General features: G+C 38.6%; 1 protein-coding gene and 1 pseudogene across 1 annotated transcript in view; both read right to left on the bottom strand.

The window, feature by feature from the left end:
* Window positions 1-15789, bottom strand: part of LOC149144970 (Ribosomal protein L35) — an 83847-nt gene that overhangs the window by 56453 nt on the left and 11605 nt on the right. The gene's annotated exons all lie outside the window — the stretch shown is intronic.
* LOC149144971 (histone-lysine N-methyltransferase EZ1-like) lies at window positions 10977-13882 on the bottom strand (annotated as a pseudogene).

The following is a 15789-nucleotide window of genomic DNA, read 5'->3' as shown; positions in this document are numbered from 1 at the left end:
TTTAGATCTTGTTTACATTCTTATTCATTATTACATCATCAAGCAATTACACAGAAGACATCAACAACATAATAATGACAGTAGGATCACGGAGAGACAGCCACACAAAAAAGCACAAGAGTTTACCCTGGGAAAACCCACATGGGGTGAAACCCAGCAAACCTTTTCTTAGAGAAATCATTAAGTTCAACAGAGATACATCAAGTCAAACACAAGGTCAAACCTGGTCCATCCTCCTAGTCAAGTCATAATGCTTCAGTCTTTTATCCTTCCACAGAAATTTGGTCCCATCATGGAGATTATTTTTGCATCATCACAGAGCTTTTGTCCTGTCCTTGTATCATCACAGAGATAGAGACTTCGTCCCTGAATCATCAGAGTGATAGAATTTTCGTCCTTGATCCATCACAGAAATTTCGTCCTTATAATCACGGAGATCAGCCTCAGACCATCCAAATTTTCTTCAACAGAAGAGATGCAAATTGCTTGCCAAATGGTGGAGAACAAGTGTCAATATATAGTCTTCTTCCATGCCGAAGGGGTGCCTCTTTGACTGGGACCGACTTGAACATTTGAAGGAGTCAACTTGACTCGGAGGAGACCAACATGACTTATTTTGGAGCCAAAAATTATTTTTCAAAAATTCAAATTTTTCTTTTTCACAAAGGACATGAACATGCCTTTAATAATTTTCTTTTGACCATAGCATGAAGAACATGCTTTACAAAACACATCAATGACCAAAAATGATAATTATGAAGACCAACCATAGCTACAAAATTCAACAGATTTTTCCCAAAACCAGTTCAAACCAGCCAAGTCGTTTTCACTCAGTCAATTATTATAACAACAGTGATGAGTTTAATAATTTTCTTTTGACCATAGCATGAAGAACATGCTTTACAAAATACATCAATGACCAAAAATTATAATTATGAAGACCAACCATAGCTACAAAATTCAACAGATTTTGCCCAAAACCAGTTCAAACCAGCCAAGTCGTTTTCACTCAGTCAATTATTATAACAACAGTGATGAGTCCTAGTCCCTAAGTTCCTTTGGACCTAATAAACTATATATTATAATCATAATTTACATTTTATCTTTTGTATTTTCCTATCTCATTGTAAATAAATCACAGGTAATTTGATCACTCACTTTAATATGCTTTTTTAAATGGATGCTTCTGGTCAATATGTGCAAGCAGCACCATTCAAAAATGAGAATTTATAACAATAAAGTTGATACATTTTACAGTTAACGGAAACTGTCCTTCAGCTAAGCAACCACAACTAAGGGATATCCTTTACATCAAAGTTGCCCACGACCCGCACTTGTCCCCAGTGGCAAGAAACAGCTTGGTTGCACGAGCAAGACAGCCCACAAGTAGAAAATATGTCTCTGGGGGAATTGAATCTCAATGGGGAGATAGCAACACTCACTCTTTACCAACCAAGCCCCCATTGACAAGAAAATATGTATATTTTATTGTAATCTAGAAGCTTAGTTCAACTTCAAATATGATCATTGTCCAACAGTTCTGTACATTTATAGATAACTAATACAATATTAAGTGTAGATACATGTATGTTGTGGCAATTTCCTCTCTACTTGCATGTTGTTTCTCTAGGATTGTTCTATTCTTCAATATAAGTGTTCACATTGTCTCTTTGTGTTTACATCACAAGGTGAGGGTGGCTATATCATGGCCACTCATCAACTGCCCACTAGGCCACCACTCATTCATAAGTTAAACAAACAATTGTTTCAATTAATAAAGTAAGTAGATAGCAATTTGCAGAGGTTTGAAACAGATAATGTCATCCGCACTAATGCTTGCTGATTAAAAAATGGTTCTAAGTGGCTGTAGAAATATCTGAAACAGCAATTCAGGCAACTTTCAAAAACCAAGGAAGGGAAATTGTTTATGAAGGCAAAGTGTTAACTAAGAAACCAGATTCGTCCCCCAGGCCTGACTTATACCAAATCTGGCGAATCGGACATGATTCGAGCGGATTCAAGTCCAAAAATCAAGACACAATCGAATCCGGATCATGTCCCGATTTTCAGATTCGAATCCGAAAATCAGAACCCACACAGCGTTATAAAGTGACTTTTCTCCATTCTTTTTTCACATTCAGTTGTTTAGTTTGATGTGGGTTTGTTGTGGGTGTTTGGGAGCAAGGAGCAAAGGGTGTGGGAGCATTTTCAAGGAGATTCAAGCAACAGGTAAGTGCATTTTCTCTCTATTTTTTTTGCATTTTTATTACAACAGTTTGCATATGCATTTCTTTTACAAATTTGTGCATTTTTGGTTTTTTTTTACAACATTCATGGCTCAATCAAGGGCAGCAGGGAAGGGGCAAAGGAAGGGGAAGAATGTCCCCATTGGAGATGCCCCTCCTCTCCCAATTTCATCAGAGTCTGTTGCAAGTGTTCCCTCTATTGCAAATAATGTTGAGGGAAGACTTCCTCCTCAAGGTAACAAATATCCCTTGTGGAAATATGTCACAAGAGGGCAGGGGCCACCCAGCAAGGTGAAAGGAGGCAATGTGAGTTGGAAATGCAGCTATTGCCACAATACTTTCACGAGCACATATTTCCATGTGAAAGGTCATTTGTTGGCTTTACCACGTTGTCGAATTGGAGCTTGTATAAGTGTCTTTATCAAAGAGGAAAGAAATGGAAAGAGAGTCCAATGTTGGTATGGCAAATGTGGCTGCAAAATTTAATTAAAAAAAAAAATTACCCCCTTCCATTCTTGAGGAAAAGCAGCAACAAATTCCCATTTGAGAATTCTGGTGGGAGACAAGCAGCAAAAAGAAAGGCAATTTCACTTGGTCCAATGGACAAGATTTTTCAGACGGAGAAACAGGGAGAGCTTCATCTCACCATTGCCTTTTTTTTCTATCAAAACTTCATATCCTTTAATGTTGCACGCTCATCTCTATTTATTACGATGTGTTGAGCTCTAACTCAAGGGGCTCCATTAGGGTATGTGCCTCCTGGGTCAAAGAAGCTTAGAACCACATTATTGACGAAGGCAAAAAAGGAGGTGGAAAAAATGCTTGAGCCTATTAAAGCATCATGGCTAACATCTGAGGTTAGCATTGTTTTTTATGGATAGACAGATCCAACACGACACCCACTCATCAACTTCATGGTGTCTTCCTTGATTGGTCCAGTTTTCTTGAAAGCAGTGGATGCACTTGGACAATACAAGGATGCACAATATATGAGTGAGTTTTTTATTAAATTTATTGAAGATGTAGGTGTTGATTCTTGTGTCCAAATCATTACAGATAATGCATCTCTTTGCAAGGCTATTGGCATCATTGTGCAAGCTAAATATCCACAAGTGTTTTGGACACCTTGCATTGTCCATTCATTGAACTTAGCACTTAAATATATTGCTTCTGATGTGCTTTGGATTGGTAACATTATTGAGGATGCACGACATATCCGTAACTTTGTACAAAATCATACAAATGCCCTCACTATCTACAAGGAGTACAACAATCTATCATGTTGAAGAGGTTGAGGGAGGTCAAGACTGCTCTTGGGGCCATGGTTATTTCAGAGTTTTGGTCTTTTTGGAGAAAGACAAATCAAGTAGCCTCTAAAAGAGTGAAGGACACAATGTTATATGATGCTTGGTGGGCGAGGGTAGATCTACTTATTCAGATCATGGACACTATCATTTCTTTGCTTCGATTTGCAAATACAAACCAACCCATCCTAGGAGAAGCTTATGAGGGATGGGATTCCATGATTGAGTTTGTGAGGAGCATTATTTTACAGAGTGAGTGCCCTGAGTATGAGACATCATCAGAGGCCTTCTTCACCACTATACAAGATATTATTGTCAGCATATGGGACAAGAATTGCACACCTTTACATTGTTTGTCTCACTCATTGAACCCAAAATACTACAGCCATGAGTGGCTGAATGGTGGACCTTCCCGCAGATTCCCTCCTCACATGGACGGTGATATCTCACAAGGGAGGAAAGATGCATTCAAGCGGGTTTTTCAGGATCGAGCATCCCTTGATGAGGTGGAGGATGCCTTTACAGAGTTTTCCACTAGCACTGGTCGATTTGCAAGATATGATATGATTCGAGACAGGGGCTAAGAAGCCCTATTTTTGGTGGGCAAATCAGGGGCAACAAGCCCTCCTCTACAGCAATTAGCCATGAGGCTCCTCTCTCTAACTTCATCCTCTTGTTGTGAGAAGAATTGGCGCACATATGGGAATTTGTATAGTGTCAAGGAGAGAAGGCTTGAGTAGTCCAGGGCAGAGACAATGGTGTACGTGCACATCAACCTTCGTCTTATTTACAGGCAGAGGGATGAGTGGTTGAAGGGAAAGACAAAGATGTGGGATGCCTTTCCTGATGATATGGGTCTAGACACCAGTGTTGAGTTGGCATTGACCAACTTGGATCTCAATGATCCAGTGCTAAAGCCTGTCACATTTGATGATGGTGATACTATAGAGGGGTCATCCTCCACACTAGCAGATGCAAAAATAACTTTGGATACAAGGGAGGAGGATGCAACAGAGGAGAGCAGTGGTGACCATGATGATGAGGACAGTGATGCTGATTTTGATGATGACTATGAGGATTGATGACTCATGAGTCATGAGCTACCTACTGCCTTGAGGCTTGTATACTTGTACTTGTAGTTGTTTTGTATTTGCTATTTAAACAGTAACACATTTTGATTTTGATGGCTTAATGAGAAAACTACAGTATCTTTATCTTACTATCTTGTCTTTCTCCTATTGGATCATTGATTAATTAAATATGTATTATAATTTATCATTTATCATTTATGTCACAATTGTATTTGTATGCATAATGTTACTTAGTAAAACTTACATCTAGATGAAGATCTATGTTTGAATCAATGAATTTGTATCATGAATGAGAATTTGTGTAAGAAATATATATATATATATATATCTGAACGTGTTTGTATCTGACACTCGAATCCCTGTATCCTTCAAATCCTGAATCTCCGTGTCAAATGACTTAGGTTAAAAGATAAACATAGCAATATGTAACCAATATATGAGCAAAAAATGTCATATCTGTCATATAAGAAATGGATGTTATGGGTGGTACCAAATTCCATAGACCGGGAGGATCATGATAGTCTTAAATGCCCTGTATCTTAAAAACAAGAGTATTCTATAGTGAAAAAAATATCACGAGGAAGGCAATTAAAATGGTAGATGATTCATAGAAAATAAACTGTAATATGATTCAAGGATCACACGAACAAATTCGTTGAGGTGCCAAGGGATGGCTATAACAACTGAGTGGTGGAAGACAGCAATTTTTGCAATATTTAAATAAAGGTAACTTCTCAAACCTTGAAGCAGAAAATGGCATTGTTGTAATATCCCTTGGGGAAAAAGTGCCCTTAGGGTTGAAAACAGCATATGACAGATTTGTATTTTAACTAGTATCATAGTGTTCCTTCAATTTTGTAAGCAAATAAACAATATTGAATACAATAAACAGTGTTGCCAGCATCAACAACTCATGTACATGAAACCAATCCAACAGTACATACTGGGTTTAAACCCACAGCCCTTCCAACTTCACACTACAGAATAAATACACAACAATTAAATTATCAGCAAACCCTATTAACCTACTACTCTTAGCCTGACCTTGCAACCAGCCTCAGAATTGCTGCCTCTTTGCTACCTTGGCCCAACCAACCAGACCTCTGTTGCCACAGTGCATGAAATACACCACAGATTCGTCCCACTGCCACAGATCTGCACAGAGGTGATGCCGCTGCTTCAAATCAACCCTATGCTGCGTTAAGCAGCCCTCGCTGTCCCAACCATACCACAGGTGAGGCTGCTGTCACAGATCATGTCCACTGATCTGTCTTAATATGCCGCTGCCAATGAGGAATCTCCCGGGAAACCCTTAGCTCAATATGCTTTAAACAATCCTCACTGCCACCAAAAATACACTCTCGAATGAGTCGCTGCCTTAGTAGGGTTTCACTGCCCTAGTTAATACTTTGCTGCTGCAGAAAAACATCTTCAATGTGGCCACTGCCTCAGGTAGGGCCCTAGGGGAACTCTGCCGCCAAGATTTTCTTCCTTGGATAGATTTGCTGCCACAGGAACTCCTCTAAAGGTGCCACATGCCTCAGGGAGGGTTTTCATGGCTGTTTGCTGCCCAGTTTTGACCTTCGCTGTCCCTGAAAATGCCTTGGACAGACTTCACTGCCATAGATCTGCTACTTTGATGCTCAATCAAATCATGCCACAGTATTTCTCCCTTGACTGCCACAAACAAGTGAATGTTGCCTCAGAAAATTATGCCAAACAGAATGAGGAGGAGGTATTGGCTAGAGTGGAATCTTTCACCAAAGAAACCAATCATAGATAAGGGGTCCAACAGCCTCAGATCACAAATCAGAAATATCCACCAAAACATCATGGTAAAAATGATTCTCCTCTCTCATTTTCATAGATTCCCTTTGGGGTCTTCCCTCCTAATTTTAATTTGAGGGGTTAAGAAGTCTCCCTCCATTTCGCCCCAAAATTTGCCTTTTTCCACAAGTTTTCCTCCAATTACCCCAACTCACCCAATGTTACCCCAATTACATTGAATAATGCATTTCCCCCTTTACAAATGACTGTATCCTATGGGGTTGGATAGGCTACTTTGTCCTCCCTTGGGAAATTTAATTAGAAGAGAACATTATAGTACCCCCTTCCCGACATTGGTTGACCTCAAGCAATTGCAATTTCGGGTGTTGCACGATCTGCTCTGATCCCACTGTATGATCAACAACAACCATGATCACCTTTGCATAGCAATTTGGAGTTCGTGAATGATTTGCAAATTTCAACTTATCTCCCTACCAGTATGCATGAAGAAATTGATCATTCAAGTTGAAAAGTAAGGCGTCATTTCGATCATAAATCTTTCCCTGCTTATCAGCTTCTCGATGTGAAATCAATACCAGTATACTCCCTAAGGTAATCATGTTTGTTAACAGGGTTCTTTAAAAATGTTCCCCATCCAGAAACATCTGACCTTCGAAGCATTACTAATTGTTGTTGCTTTAGGAGAAGCTTCATATTTCTGCATTCATAGTTATTAGCCTTTCTGTTTCCATCAAACCGCAAAGTTGGCCCATCTTTGACTTCCCACTACATTGTGGATTCATTGCGATGGATATATTCTGCTATCTCAGAACAGGTCTTCAGACCATTCAATAAGTTGTGTGCTATAAAGCAATTGTTCTTTCCGAAGATCTCTACACCTTTTGCATATAAACCTTTCTCAGTTGCACACCAGCCACAATCATCTTGTTCGGCACATGTTACAACAATTGAGTTTGTTATAACGCTATTTGCCACTCCATTATAGTAAGAGAGACCCAAGATCAACTTACCTTAGTTGCTGCCTGGAATGCATTCCCTTTTCACCTTTTCTTTTACTATGTGAGGGTGAAATTACATAATTGAGCAATTTCTCATATTTTGCCAAAATATTATATTTATGAGATAATAATTAATTGAGATAATTGAGAAAAAAAACTCATAATTGTGAAAAATGTTTCTAGAGTTTGTCATTCCCAAGGAGATCAACTTGACCCACTTGTGTATGAGTTGGCTAGGGATCCATTATTGTAGAAGTTTCCTAACTTCTCAAGCCCCTAGGTGTCTAGATACGTTCTCCCAAAGGATAGAATGAACCTATATAATCTCAGCAAGAGGAAAGGGGGGGAGATTTAGTTTCCACACTATAGCGCGAAAGCTCTGTTGTATTGGGAGAGGAGACCATGCTACAAGCTTGAGGAGAGGATCTCATTTGTTGAAAGTATAATTGTACCATTTGATTCATGATTAATGAAATTACATGTTCCTTCCTATTAATCTATGCTTATGGTTGACTATACATGTTAATGTTTATTTGAGCTAACAGTCTTTTGCGGAAGGCTATTTGTGGTCTTTGTTTGGTGATGCATGTGTGTAGGTAGTAGATCTATTGCAGGAGGCAAGATCTCTTGGTTGGAGCGAAAACTTTCTGCATCGAACCCAACAAAGACCACAAATACCCTTCCGCAAAAGACCATTAGCTCAAATAACCATTAACATGTATAATCAACCATAAGCATTAAATAACAGGAAGGAACATGTAGTTTCATTAATCATGAATCAAATGGTACAATTATACCTTCAACAAATGAGATCCTCTCCTCAAGCTTGTAGCATGGTCTCCTCTCCCAATACAGTAGAGGTCCCGCGCTATAGTGTGGATACTAGATCTCCCCCGCTTTCCTCTTGGTGATATTATATAGGTTCATTCTATCCTTTGGGAGAATGTATAGAAGTTAGGAAACTTCTACAATAATGGACCCCTATCCAACTCATACACAAGTGGGTCAAGTTGATCTCCTTGGGAATGACAAACTCTAGAAACCCTTTTCACAATTATGAGTTTTCTCTCAATCATCTCAATTATGAAATAATTATTAGCTCATAAATATAATATTTTGGCGGAATAATTATGATAGATTGTTCAATATGTGATTTCACCCTTTTAACATGGGATAAATCTCACATAAGTAAAAGAAAAGGTGAAAAAGGGACCCATTCTAGTCGGCAACTGAGGTGAGTTGATCTTCGTTCTCTCTTACTATAATGGAGTGGCAAATAGGGTTATAACAAAGTCCTTTCTACAATGTTCCCCATCTTCTTCCTTTTCAATTGGAGCACCTTGGATGTCAACTTTAGTGTCATCCTGTGTTGAAATTCGAATGCAAGGTTGAATTTCTTATCCTGGTAATTACTTGTGAGTAATTATGTACATATTTTTCATTTAGTTCTTACTTCATTCATTAGATGATCAAGCAATTACACAAATACAATACAAAAAGACAAGAGACACCAAAAATTAGGTCAAAGGCCAGGGCAAAACCCACAAGGGGAAAACCTGTGAATCCTTTCCTTATAGCTTCTTCATCAACAAGAGAAATCCAAGTCAAATTTAACTAGTGATCCAATTGCCAAGTCATCTCTCCAAACTCTGTTATGTTTAGTCCATGAGATAGTCCTTCAATCAACCATAAGTTTGTCCTCAAAAGCCTCTAAAACTTGCATCATATTGTATCTCTGAAACACCCATCAATACAGAGAACTCGCACCACTAAGAGAGAGATATATCATTGGAACTCGCATCACTGAGAGAGATACAAGGAACTCGCATCATAGAGGTTATATGTCACGAAAACTGGCATCACTATTACATGTCACAGGAACTTGCATCACTGTTACAGGAACTCGCATCACCGTTACAGGAACTTGCATCACTGTTACAGGAACTCGCATCACCGTTACAGGAACTTGCATCATTGTTACAGGAACTCGCATCACAGAGGTTACATGTCACAGGAACTTGCATCACAGGAACTTGCACAGGAACTTGTCACAGGAACTTGCATCACAGGAACTTGCATCACAGGAACTCGCATCACAGAGGTTACATGTCACAGGAACTTGCATCACTATTACAGGAACTCGCATCACAGAGGTTACATTTCACAAGAACTCACATCACTGAGGAACACGCATCACATAGGTATATCACCACAGAAACTCGCATAATTTTGGTATGCTTGTAGCTCTCATAATAAACAGAGATAATGTATTGTTGGAAACTCATATCGTCACAGATATGGTGTTGCTCCTATAGCTCGCATATTCAAGAATAATGGTCTACTTGTAGCTCGTCCTTATTACAGAAAACATAGTGTCTTATCAATCTCGTGTACCATAGAAGGGTATACCTCATATATCTGAAAATATTCTACCACAGAAGTGCAGCGAATTGCTTGCCAAAATGTGGAGCATAGGTGCCAATATATAGTTGTTCGACCATATGAAGAGACACGTACTATGGGCTGGCCAACTTTGACACTCTACAAAATTCAAATTTTCTTCTTTTTATAGGGTCACGAAGAACATGCCCTTTGACTTTTTCTTTTGACCAAAAATAAAGCATGAAGAACATGCTTGATAATAAAAAATAATAATATTTTTTTGTTTTTACATGAAATTCATATTAACACAAGTACAAGAATTATGAATACTAAACTTAGTTACAATTTCAACATCTTGAAGCTCCATATTTTCTGCATTGTTATCCTTCTTGGTAGTTGAATTTTTTTTCTCAAAAGATTCCTTGTTGAGGATGTCTTATTGTTCTTCTTATGTGGTGCCCCCAATGTTTTAGCATCGTCTTTTTTTACTTTAATCGCAGGTTAATATTCACTCGTGAAACAACTCCAATAACAATGTTTCCAATGTTTGAAGCCGATCCTTTTCTGCCTTTTCTATTGAGTTTTGTAGCTCAAAAGGTACTTCTAGTCTTGTGTCTTGACTAGAAGGACCTTGATTTGCCTCTTTAGGAGCTTGCATGCAACATGCAGAGTGTGCAAGTGAGTTGCACGCATGCAAATGTGTTACATGTGACATGCATGAGATGTGCATGTAAAGCAAGCTAAATTTATGACTTGTACTTGAGTTAAAGTAGAGAAAGCTAAAGATAGGATAGTTAACTAAAGTAAAGTCACTTATCTTTAGTTAACTTGATGAGCTAATTTTGGTTGTCAATCTTAGCTTAGGAAAGTTATAAATTGAACCTAAAGTGAGGAGCTAAAACACAACAGCAACACAAGGTTGAGAGAGGTTTCTCAGTGAGTCTGTGTTGGGTCCGGGAGAGTGCAGTGATGCTAGTGATCAATTTTGTAATTTGTATTTTCTCTATTGGACCATTATCCCAGTATGGGAGCCCAAGTAAGCTCTGTGATTAATTTATTAATGTGGAACCACTGTTGCTTTCAGGGAAGCTTCGTATTTTTGCATTCATAGTTATTAGCCTTTCTGTTTCCATCAAACCGCAAAGTTGGCCCATCTCTGACTTCCCATTACATTGTGGATTCATTACGATGTATATATTCTGCTATCTCATAACAGACCTTCAGACCATTCAATAAGTTGTGTGCTATAAAGCGGTTGTTCTTTCCGTAAATCTCTCAATTGCAATCCAGCCATAACCATCGTGTTTGGCGCATGTTACAACCATTGAGTCCTTTCTACAAGATTCCCCATCTTCTTCCCTTTCGTTTGAAATTCGAATGCAAGATTGAATTTCTTATCATGGTAATTACTTGTGATTGTTTATGTATATATTTTTCATTTAGTTCTTACTTCATTCATTAGATCATCAAGCAATTACACAAATACAATACAAAAAGACAAGGGACACCAAAGATTAGGCCAGAGGCCAAGGCAAAACCCACAAGGGGAAAACCCATCAATCCTTTCCTTATAGCTTCTTCATCAACAAGAGAAATCCAAGTCAAATTTAACTAGTGATCCAATTGCCAAGTCAGCTCTCCAAACTCTGTTATGTTTAGTCCATGAGATAGCCCTTTAATTAGCCATATATTTGTCCTCAAAAGCCTCTGAAACTTGCATCATATTGTATCTCTGAACACCCATCAATACAGAGAACTCACACCACTGAGAGAGATATCATTGGAACTCGCATCACTGGGAGAGATACAAGGAACTTGCATCATAGAGGTTACATGTCATAGGAGCTCGCATCATTGTTAAAAGAACATGCATTACAGAGGTTACATGTCACAAGAACTTGCATCATTGTTACAAGAACTCGCATCGCAAAGGTTACATGTCACAACAACTCGCATCACTGAGAAACTCACATCACATAGGTATATAACCACAGAAACTCACATAATTTTGTTCTGAATGTAGCTCTCATAACAAACAAAGATAATGTACTGATGGAAACTCATATCATCACAGATATAGTGTTACTCCTATAGCTCGCATACTTCAGGAATCATGGTCTACTTGTAGCTCGTCCTTATTACAGAAAACATAGTGTCTTATCAAGCTCGTGTAACATAGAAGGGCTTATCAAGCTCGTGTAACATAGAAGGGTATACCTCAGATATCCGAAAATATTCTATCACAGAAGTGCACCGAATTGCTTGCCAAAATGTGGAGCATGGGTTCCAATATATAATTGTTCGACCATATGAAGAGACACATCCTACAAGTTGGGCGACTTGTCCATCTGGAAGATCGACTTGGCAACTTGGACAAACAAATGACACTTTACAAAATTCGGATTTTCTTCTTTTTATAAGGTCACGAAGAACATGCCCTTTGACTCTTTCTTTTGACCAAAAATAAAGCATGAAGAACATGCTTGATAATAAATAATAATAGTATTTTTTTTGTTTTTACATGAAATTCATATTAACACAAGTACAAGAATTATGAAGACTGAACTTAGTTAAAATTTCAACATCCTGAAGCTCCATATTTTTTGCATTGTTATCCTTCTTGGCAGTTGAATTTTTTTCTCAAAAACTTCCTTGTTGAGGATGTCTTGTTGTTCTTCTTATGTGGTGCCCCCAATGTTTTAGCATTATCTTTTTTTGACTTTGATCTCAAGTTAATATTAACTCGTGAAACAACTCCAATAACAATGTTGCCAATGTTTGAAGGCATCCTTTTTTGCCTTTTTTGTTGAGTTTTGTAGCTCAAAAGGTACTTCTAACCTTGTGTCTTGACTAGAAGGATCATGATTTGCCTCTTTGAGAGCTTGCATGCAACATACAGAGTGTGCAAGTGAAATGCACACATGCGAATGTGTTACATGTGATATGCATGGGATGTGCATGTAAAGCAAGCTAGATTTATGACTTGTACTTGAGTTAAAGTAGAGAAAGCCAAAGATAGGATAGTTAACTCAAGTAAAGTCACTTAACTTCAGTTAATTTGACGAGTTAATTTTGGTTGCCAATCTTAGCTTATGAATGTTATAAATTGAGTCTAGAGTGAGGAGCTAAGACAACAGTAGCACAAGATTGAGAGAGGCTTCTCAGTAAATGTGTGTTAGGTCTGAGAGAGTGCAGTGATGTTGGTGATCAGTTTTGTAATTTGTATTTTCTCAATTGGGCCATTATCCCAGTACGAAAGCCCAAGTAAGTTTCGTGATTAATTTATTAATAAAGAATTGTTGATTGGGAAGAAATATGTTTGTGTATGTGATTCAGATCGAATAATTTTGCTTCCGCTAAATATTTTTGGTGGGGAACTTAGCCATGTATTCGTTCAATTAATAATTGTTGGGATCCAATTACATGGTGTTGGGTTCAGGAAATTCTAACATTTTCCTCATACAATCTAAAACTCGTTCAGCAATCCTTTTATTATCTTTCTTTGAACTCCTTGCAAGTTTTCCCCTATGTTTATCCTTATGTGACGATTCAGACTGCTTAAAGTCAAAGTTGTCCTTCCCCACATCATATTCACCACAATTGCTCTCAGTCACTAGCTTTCCATTTGAACAACCACTTTTAGTTTGAGGAGCTTTTGTTGTTCTCAAACCACCACCAGTTGAACCTTTCCTTCCGGTGCATACCTTAGGTACATCATTGCTTATAGAAAGAACATGTTTTGTGCCACTTGTTTCTTCAACTTTTGCAACCCACAGATGATAGCAAGGAATACCACGCAACATGTTACACTCTTCTTCTAGAGGAATCCTAGTAATTGTAACATGCTGTGTGGTATTCCTTGTTGATTGTTTTTCACAAGGGAAAACAAGAGCCTGAGAACAACCATGCAAGCGACAATCAAATACTAGGCAACAACAACAAAACATATTATCAAAGGGATCCATAACTGCATCAAGATCTTTTCCAAGAAATATATCACCCAAGGCTAAATTTTCAACACCAAATCCATTGCCTCCAATCTCAGCAGATTCTTTTTGATGATCTTGTTCCATAAGAAAATCATACCTTGCCTTATTTTCATAAGGCTTGACCCCAAGGCATTGACTAAGGCTATCTAATATTGCATGTGATAAACCCTATTCTTGAATCATTATCCTTGGGGATGTAAAGTTTTCGAGTCGTGGTACATTTATGGCTGCTTCATATACTCCTTTCATATGATGATCAGGTACTTCAGCTATTTGAACACCTAACTCTTTCTATTTAGCAAAAATTTCTCCCAAGTGTTGCCTCCTTTTTTTGGCATTCCCATCTATGAACATTGGAATTGGCCCACGCTGGAGTAGTCCTACAAAAGTACACCTGGGCTTGTTCTGCTGACAAGTCTTACACTCTCTTACATGCCTCAACACATCATCCTTGAAAGTTGAGGCCTTTCCAAGAAAACCTTTCCATAATCTACTTGTAAGTTTTGAAGAGCCCTTGGTGTCCTGTTAGATGTGGGTTATGTACGGCCTTCAAGCTCTCCTTCTTGAGTGTAGATTCAAGGATCAAACATATCCTGTCTTTATAGAAAATGACCTCATCCTCTACTTTATACCTATCATCTTGGATGAGTTTGTTCATCCATTCGCAAGCAAATTTATTGTTGGAATATTTTACCAGGAGGTGGCGTTTCCAATCTCTGGTGATTTTCATGAGTGTGCATGTGGTTGGTTTCCTAGAAAGTGCATCAACCACAACGTTCTTCTTGTACTTAGTACCAAACTCATAGAAATGTCGGTGGATATCTGACGATATTGGTCTTGTAATCCAACATTTTGTTATGCAAGCCACATCTTTGTGCCTGTATATCACCTCCATTTTCTTAGTTGATATAGTTCAAGGACCACCATTGGACATACCTCTCAACACTACCTTATTTCCATTTGAGGCCCTAAATTCCATTTCCATCACCTGGTAGTTCATTAAGAATTTTCCTATCAAGTACAACCATTGTACCCCTAACACAACATTGGTATCTACAAGATCTACTATGTAGAAATCATCGGTGAATGTGTAATTACCCAGAGTCACGCTCAAATGTGGGATCACCTATGTGCATGTCATGTTGTACCCATTAGCTACCATCACGTTGAAGCTCTCAAATTCTTCTAGGGAATTCCTCTCCTTGCCATCAAAGTTGCATCGATGAAATTGTGTATAGCTCCACCATCAACCAAAGTTGTGATTCGTTGCCCCTATATGACCCCCTTGATCCTAAAGGTGTAATATTTAGGGACTCCAGAGAGAGGCAAAAGTACCACCCTTAATTCTCATATGGGATCTCTTATCTCCTTTAGCCTCCTCAAAGGACTGCTCTTCTCTTGAACTGCTAGACTCCTTGCTTAGTGCTAGCGTTGTATCATCTTCATCGTCACTGTCGGACACTATTTCAGTATGGTGGACCTTCCCCTTTCCCAAGCATCTGTGACCTAGTTCCCATTGTTCCTTGCAAGTGAAGCAGAGTCTTTTCCTCCTCAACTCACTCCAAGTCTCATCCAAAATGGCTTCTTATCTTTGTCCTTAGGCGGGATGAGTGGTTTCAATGGAAATTTACTTTTGGTACTGCATCTCCCATATCTCGTGCCTTGGTAATGGCACCTTGTAAGGTGGCAGGTTTGAAGGCCTTGACCCACCCACACAGTGTCACAGCCAAACCCTCTGTGAAGAGCATGACTATCCTTTGCTCAGATATATCTATAATTGTAACAACCACTTGCTGAAATTCTTCAACTATGCATCTAGTGTGTCGATATGCTTGAGTTGTGCTAGCTCTCTAAAGTGTACCTCCAGATCCTTCCTGTCAAATCGGTCTCTCACTCTTTGCATGAAGACCTCGTAAGAGGTGATGTTGTAATGTCCCAAGGTGACCAATCCATGGTACCACCATTCATGCACTTCAAATGCAAAGTGGCAA

The sequence above is a fragment of the Pinus tabuliformis genome, chromosome X, assembly GCF_031772625.1.
Source record: "Pinus tabuliformis cultivar Carrire ecotype Pingquan chromosome X, CPIR1, whole genome shotgun sequence".
Classification (NCBI taxonomy): Eukaryota; Viridiplantae; Streptophyta; class Pinopsida; order Pinales; family Pinaceae; genus Pinus; species Pinus tabuliformis.
The sequence above is the reverse complement of the archived record's forward strand: the minus strand, read 5'-3'. Positions and strand labels throughout refer to the sequence as shown.